The sequence below is a fragment of the Suncus etruscus genome, chromosome 10, assembly GCF_024139225.1.
Source record: "Suncus etruscus isolate mSunEtr1 chromosome 10, mSunEtr1.pri.cur, whole genome shotgun sequence".
Taxonomy (NCBI): domain Eukaryota; kingdom Metazoa; phylum Chordata; class Mammalia; order Eulipotyphla; family Soricidae; genus Suncus; species Suncus etruscus.
This window is the reverse complement of record NC_064857.1, coordinates 93173124-93180709: the sequence shown is the minus strand read 5'-3', so window position 1 is coordinate 93180709 and position 7586 is coordinate 93173124.

Below are 7586 nucleotides of genomic sequence, written 5' to 3'. Positions count from 1 at the left end.
TAGTGTGATTTTTCCTTCTTGTTGCAATGGAGTTCTTTCCTTAGAAAGAGTGCACGGCCGCGTAGCGAAGCGGAGCGGCCGTGCTCCTCTGAGCCTCTTTTTGCCCCACTCGCAAGAGTTTCACGCAAGAGGACAGTAGACAGACATAGACAGGTCACACTCACAGTCTTTCACAGCTGAGCCCCACTGGGCCGGTGTACTTTCGCGGATTTTCCCCGCCTGGTGTCACACACAGGGAGCCAGCTTTTGCAAAGGATAGCCGGTTTTTATGCTCTGAAGTCCCTCCCTGAAAATGGCGTCTGGGCGAGCGAGGTTTCTGGAGGCTCTTTTTGCCCCACTCGCAAGAGTTTCACGCAAGAGGACAGTAGACAGACATAGACAGGTCACACTCACAGTCTTTCTCAGCTGAGCCCCACTGGGCCGGTGTACTTTCGCGGATTTTCCCCGCCTGGTGTCACACACAGGGAGCCAGCTTTTGCAAAGGATAGCCGGTTTTTATGCTCTGAAGTCCCTCCCTGAAAATGGTTAATGATGTTTCATCCTTGAAGACACCTTTAGCTACAGTGTCATGGAGAGTTCTGCCTACATTTTCTTCTATGCACCTTATGGTTTCAGGTCTGATATCAAGGTCTTTAATCCATTTTGGTTTGACAATTGGGGCCTTCTCTCAGCTGCCCTGTGGCCTGGGATTTGATCCTCTCCACCTATTATTATTCCCTGAGAGCTCTTCTTTGGATGTGAGCTGTCCAGCCCACAGTGGAACTGGTCTCTGCTGTGTGATCTGAAGTGCGGCAGACATTTGGGGCCTTTTCTCAGATGTCTTCTGGCCTGGGTTTTGATTCTCTTCGCCCATAGTTACCCAGGGCTCTTCTTTTATTTTTTTTCTAATTTTTTTAAAGAAATTTCATTATTTAAACACCTTGATTACAAACATAATTGTAGTTGGATTTCAAGTCATAACAAGAACACCCCCTTTCACCCGTGCAACCTTCCCATCACCAATGCCTGCATCTCATCCCTTCCCACCTCCCGCCTGTATTTGAGACAGGCTTTCTACATCCCTCACTCACTGACATTGTTATGATTGTTCTAAGCGTAGTTATTTCTCTAACTGCACTCATCACTCTTTGTGGTGAGCTTCATATCTTGAGTTGGTTCTTCTGGCCCTCATCGCTGGGAATTATTTCAATGTCTTTAATTTTTCTTAAAACCCATAGATGAGTGAGACTATTTTGTGTCTCTCTCTTCCTCTGACTAATTTCATTCAGCATAATAGTTTCCATGTACATCTATGTATAAGAAAATTTCATGACTTCATCTCTCATGGCAGCTACATAATATTCCATTATGTATATGTACCACAGTTTTTTTTTTTTAGCCATTATCTGTTGAAGGGCACCTTGGTTGTTTCCAGAGTTGGGCTATTATAAAAAGTGTTGTGATGAATATAGGTGTGAAGGGATTTTCGAATGTATATTTGTGTTCCTAGGGTGGCATAGCTGGATCAAATGGGAGCTCAATGTCCAGTTTTTTGAGGAATTCCCATATTGTTTTCCATAAGGGCTGGACTAGATGACATTCCCACCAGCAGTGAATGACAGTTCCTTTCTCTCCACATTCCTGCCAGCACTGATTGTTCTTGTTCTTTGTGATGGGTGCCAGTCTCTGTGGTGTGAGATGGTACCTCATTGTTGTTTTGATTTGCATCTCCCTGATGATTAGTGATGTGTAACATTTTTTCATGTTCCTTTTGGCCATTTAAATTTCTTCTTTGAGGAATTGTCTATTCATTTCTTCTCCCCATTTTTTGATGGGGTTTAATGTTTTATGCTTGTTAAGTTCTGTCAGTAACTTGTATATTTTAGATATTAGCCCCTTATCTGATGGGTATTGGGTGAATAGCTTCTTCCATTCTGTGGGTGGCTTTTGTATCCTAGACATTATTTCCTTTAAGGTGCAGAAGCTTCCCAGCTTAATATAGTCCCATTTGTGTACCTCTGCTTTGACTTGTTTGGAGAGTGCTCTTTCTTCCTTGAAGGGGCCTTTAGTTTCAATGTCTTGTACTGTTTTATCTATGTGTTGTTCTATTTACCTATGGTTTCAGGTCTGATATCAAGGTTATTAATCCATTTGACCTTGGTGCATGGTGTTAGCTAAAGGTCTGAGTCCGTTTCTTTGCAAGTGGCTGACCAGTTGTGCCAGCAACACTTGTTGAAGAGGATTTCCTTGGTCCATTTTTCATTTCTTGCCCCTTTATCAAAGATTAATTGATTGTATATCTGGGGAGCATTCTCTGAATACTTCAGTCTATTCAACTGATCTGAGGGTCTGTCTTTATTCCAATAGTATTCTGTTTTAGAGACTATTGCTTTGTAATACAATTTAAAGTTGGGAAAAGTGATGCCTCACATGTTCCTTTTCCCAAGGGTTGCTCTAGCTATACTTGGGTGCATATTGTTACAGATGAAATTCAGGAGTGTTTGATCTACTTCTTTGAAGAGTATTATGGGTATTATTATAGGGATTACATAAATCTTTACAATGTCTTCGGGAGTAATGCCATTTTAATGATGTTAATTCTAACAAGCCAAGAGCAGGGTTTATGTCTCCATTTCCACGTATCTTCTTTTATTTCTTAAAGCAGGGTTTTGTAGTTTTCTTTGTATAAGTCCTTCCCATCTTTAGTTAAGTTAACTCCAAGATATTTGAGTATGTGTGACACTAATGTAAATAAAAATTTTTTAATTTTTTTATTTAAACAACTTTATTACATATATGCTTGTGTTTGGGTTTCAGTCATGTAAAGAACATCACCCATCACCAGTGCAACATTCCCATCACCTATGTCCCAAATCTCCCTCCTCCCCACCCAACCCCCGCCTGTACTCTAGACAGGCTTTCTATTTCCCTCATACATTCTCATTATTAGGATAGCTCAAAACGTAGTTATTTCTCTAACTAAACTCATCCCTATTTGTGGTGAGCTTCATGAGGTGAGCTGTAACTTCCAGCTCTTTTCTCTTTTGTGTCTGAAAGTTATTATTGCAAGAATGTCTTTCATTTTTCTTAAAACCGATAGATGAGGGAGACTATTCTACATCTATCTTTCTCTCTCTGACTTATTTCACTCAGCATAATAGATTTCATGTACATCCATGTATAGGAAAATTTCATGACTTTATCTCTCCTGACAGCTGCATAATATTCCATTGTGTATATATACCACAGTTTCTTTAGCCATTCATCTATTGAAGGGTATTTTGGCTGTTTCCAAAGTCTTGCTATGGTAAATAGTGCTGCAATGAATATAGGTGTAAGGAAGGGGTTTTTGTATTGTATTTTTGTGTTCCTAGGGTATATTCCTAGGAGTGGTATAGCTGGGTCATATGGGAGCTCGATTTCCAGTTTTTGGAGGAATCTCCATATTGTTTTCCAGAAAGGTTGAACTAGACGGCATTCCCACCAGCAGTGGATAAGAGTTCCTTTCTCTCCATATCCCCGCCAACACTGCTTGTTCTCATTTTTTGTGATGTGTGCCAATCTCTGGGGTGTGAGGTGGTACCTCATAGTTGTTTTGATTTGCATCTCCCTGATGATTAGTGATGTGGAGCATTTTTTGATGTGTCTTTTGGCCATTTGTATTTCTTCTTTGTCAAAGTGTTCATTTCTTCTCCCCATTTTTTGATGGGATTAGATGTTTTTTTCTTGTAAAGTTCTGTCAGTGCCTTGTATATTTTGGAGATTAGCCCCTTATATGATGGGTATTGGGTGAATAGTTTCTCCCACTCAGTGGGTGGCTCTTGTATCCTGGGCACTATTTTCTTTGAGGTGCAGAAGCTTCTCAGCTTAATATATTCCCATCTGTTAATCTCTGCTTTCACTTGCTTGGAGAGTGCAGTTTCCTCCTTGAAGATGCCTGTAGTCTCAATGTCCTGGAGTGTTTTGCCTATGTGTTGTTCTATATATCTTATGGTTTTGGGTCTGATATCGAGGTCTTTAATCCATTTGGATTTTACCTTCGTACGTGATGTTAGCTGGGGGTCAATTTTTTGCAAGTGGCTATCCAGTTGTGCCAACACCACTTGTTGAAGAGGCTTTCCCTGATCCATTTAGGATTTCCTGCTCCTTTATCAAAAATTAGGTGATTGTATGTCTGGGGAACATTTTCTGAGTATTCAAGCCTATTCCACTGATCTGAGGTCCTGTCCTTGGGGAAAGTAATCCCTCCCATATTCTTTTTCCCAATGATTGCTTTAGCTATTCTAGTGTGTTTACTGTTCCAAATGAATTTCAAAAGTGCCTGATCCACTTCTTTGAAGAATGTCATGGGTATCTTTAGAGGGATCGCATTAAATCTGTACAATACTTTGGGAGTATTGCCATTTTAATGATGTTAATCCTGCTAATCCATGAGCAGGGTATGTGCTTCCATTTCCGTGTGTCCTCTCTTATTTCTTGGAGCAGAGTTTTATAGTTTTCTTTGTATAGGTCCTTCACATTTTTAGTCAAGTTGATTCCAAGATATTTGAGTTTGTGTGGCATTATTGTGAATGGGTTTGTTTTCTTTTTTTTTTTTTTCTTTCTTTCTTTTTTTTTTTTGTTTGGTTTTTGGGTCACACCCGGCTGTGCAAAGGGGTTACTCCTGGCTGTCTGCTCAGAAATAGCTCCTGGCAGGCACGGGGGACCATACGGGACACGGGGATTCGAACCAACCACCTTTGGTCCTGGATCGGCTGCTTGCAAGGCAAACGCCACTGTGCTATCTCTCCGGGCCCTGGGTTGTTTTCTTAATGTCCATTTCTTCCTTATTATTATTGGTGTATAGAAAGGCCATTGATTTTTGTGTGTTAATTTTGTAACCTGCGACCTTGCTATATGAGTCTATTGTTTCTAGAAGCTTTTTCATAGAGACTTTAGAATTTTCTAGGTAGAGTATCATGTCATCTGCAAACAGCGAGAGCTTGACTTCTTCCTTTCCTATCTGGATTCCCTTGATATCTTTTTCTTGCCTAATTGCTATAGCAAGTACTTCCAGTGCTATGTTGAATAGGAGTGGTGAGAGAGGACAGCCTTGTCTTGTGCCAGAATTTAGAGGAAAGGTTTTCAGTTTTTCTCCATTGAGGACAATATTTGCCTCTGGCTTGTGGTAGATGGCCTTAACTATATTGAGAAAGGTTCCTTCCATTCCCATCTTGCTGAGAGTTTTGATCAAGAATGGGTGTTGGACCTTATCAAATGCTTTCTCTGCGTCTATTGATATGATCATGTGATTTTTATTTTTCTTGTTGTTGATATTGTGTATTATGTTGATAGAGTTATGGATGTTAAATGAGCCTTGCATTCCTGGGATGAAACCTACTTGATCATAGTGGATAATCTTCTTAATGAGGCATTGAATCCTATTTGCCAGGATTTTGTTGAGGATCTTTGCATGTGTATTCATCAGTGATATTGGTCTTTAATTTTCTTTTTTGGTAGCCTCTCTGTCTGGTTTAGGTATCAAGATGATGTTGGCTTCATAAAAGCTATTTGGAAGTGTTCCAGTTTTTTCGATTTCATGAAAGAGTCTTACCAGGATTGGTAGTAGTTCCTCTTGAAAGGTTTGAAAGAATTCATTAGTAAATTCATCTGGGCCTGGGCTTTTGTTTTTGGGCAGACATTTGATTACGGTCTTAATTTCCTCAATAGGATGGTGTGTTTAGATATGTTACATCCTTTTCATTCAACCGTGGAAGATTATAAGTGTCCAAAAATTTATCTATTTCTTCCAGGTTTTCATTTTTGTGGCATAGAGTTTCTCAAAGTAGTTTCTGATTACCCTTTGGATCTCTACCATATTAGTAGTGATCTCTCCTTTTTCATTCCTAATATGAGTTATCAAGTTTCTCTTTCTCTCTTTCTTTGCTAGTTTTGCCAGTGGTCTATCAATCTTGTTTATTTTTTCAAAGAATCAACTTGGCTTTCGTTGATTTTTCGGATTGTTTTTTTGGGTTTCACTTCATTGATTTCTGCTCTCAGCTTTGCTATTTCCATCTGTCTCCCTATTTTTGGGTCCTTTTGTTGAGTACTTTCTAATTCTATGAGCTGCATCATTAAGCTATTCAGGTATGCCCCTTCTTTCCTGATGTGTGCTTGCAAAGCTATAAATTTTCCTCTTAGTACCGCTTTTGCTGTGTCCCATAGGTTCTGATAGTTTGTGTCTCCATTGTCATTTGTTTTCAGGAACGTTTTGATTTCCTTTTTGATTTCATCTTGGACCCACTGGTTATTCAGTATTAGGCTGTTTAATGTCCAGGTACTAAAGTTTTTCTTCTGTATCCCTTTGTAGTTCACATATAATTTCAGGGCCTTGTGGTCAGCGAAGGTAGCCTGCAAAATTTCTATCCTCTTGATATTATGGAGGTATGTTTTATGTGCTAGCATGTAGTCTATCTGGAGAATGTCCCATGTACATTAGAGAAGAATGTGTATCCAGGCTTCTGGGGTGGAGGGTCCTGTATATATCTACTAGGCCTCTTTCTTCCATTTCTCTCCTCGGGTCTAGTATATTCTTGTTGGGTTTCAGTCTGGTTGACCTGCCAAGTGTTGACAATGCCGTGTTGAGGTCTCCCACAATTATTGTGTTGTTATTAATATTATTTTTCAGATTTGTCAACAATTTTATTAAATATTTTGCTGGCCCCTCATTCTGTGCATATATGTTTAGGAGAGTGATTTCTTCCTGCTCTACATATTCCTTGATTAATACAAAATGTCCATCTTTGTCCCTTACAACTTTCCTAAGTATAAAGTTTGCATCATCTGATATCAGTATGGCCATTCCAGCTTTTTTATGGGTGTTGTTTGCTTGGATGTTTTTCCTCCAGCCTTTTATTTTGAATCTATGTTTGTTCTGACTATTCAGGTGAGTTTCCTGTAGGCAGCAAAAGGTTGGATTGAGTTTTTTAATCCATTTAGCCACTCTGTCTCTCTTAACTGGTGCATTTAATCCATTGACATTGAGAGAAGGAATTGTCCTGGGAGTTAGTGCCATCTTTATATCAAAGTTTGGTGTGTCTGTTGGTCAGTCTTGTCTTAAAGTAGGCAGTTCAGTTTTTCTTTTAAGAATAGTTTTGAGTCTGTAAAGTTTCTGAGCTGTTGTTTTTCTGTGAAACCATGTAATGTTCCTTCAAACCTGAAAGTGAGTTTTGCTGGGTACAGTATTCTAGGAGAAGCATTTATTTCATTGAGTTTTGTCACTATGTCCCACCACTGCCTTCTGACCTTGAGTGTCTCTGGTGACAGGTCTGCATTAATCTCAAGGATGTTCCCTTGAATATAATTTCTCTTTTCGATGTTGCTGCTTTCAGAATTCTGTTTCTATCTGTGGGATTCGTCATTGTGACTAGGATGTGTCTTGGGGTGTTTTTTTCTAGGATATCTTTTAGTTGGTACTCTTCGGGCATGCAGGGTTTGATCGCATGTATTCTTTAGCTCTGGTATTTTCTCTTTAATGATGTTCTTGACAGTTGATTCTTCCCGGAGATTTTCTTCCTGGGTCTCTGGGACTCCAATGATTCTTAAGTTGTTTCTGTTGAGCTTATCAT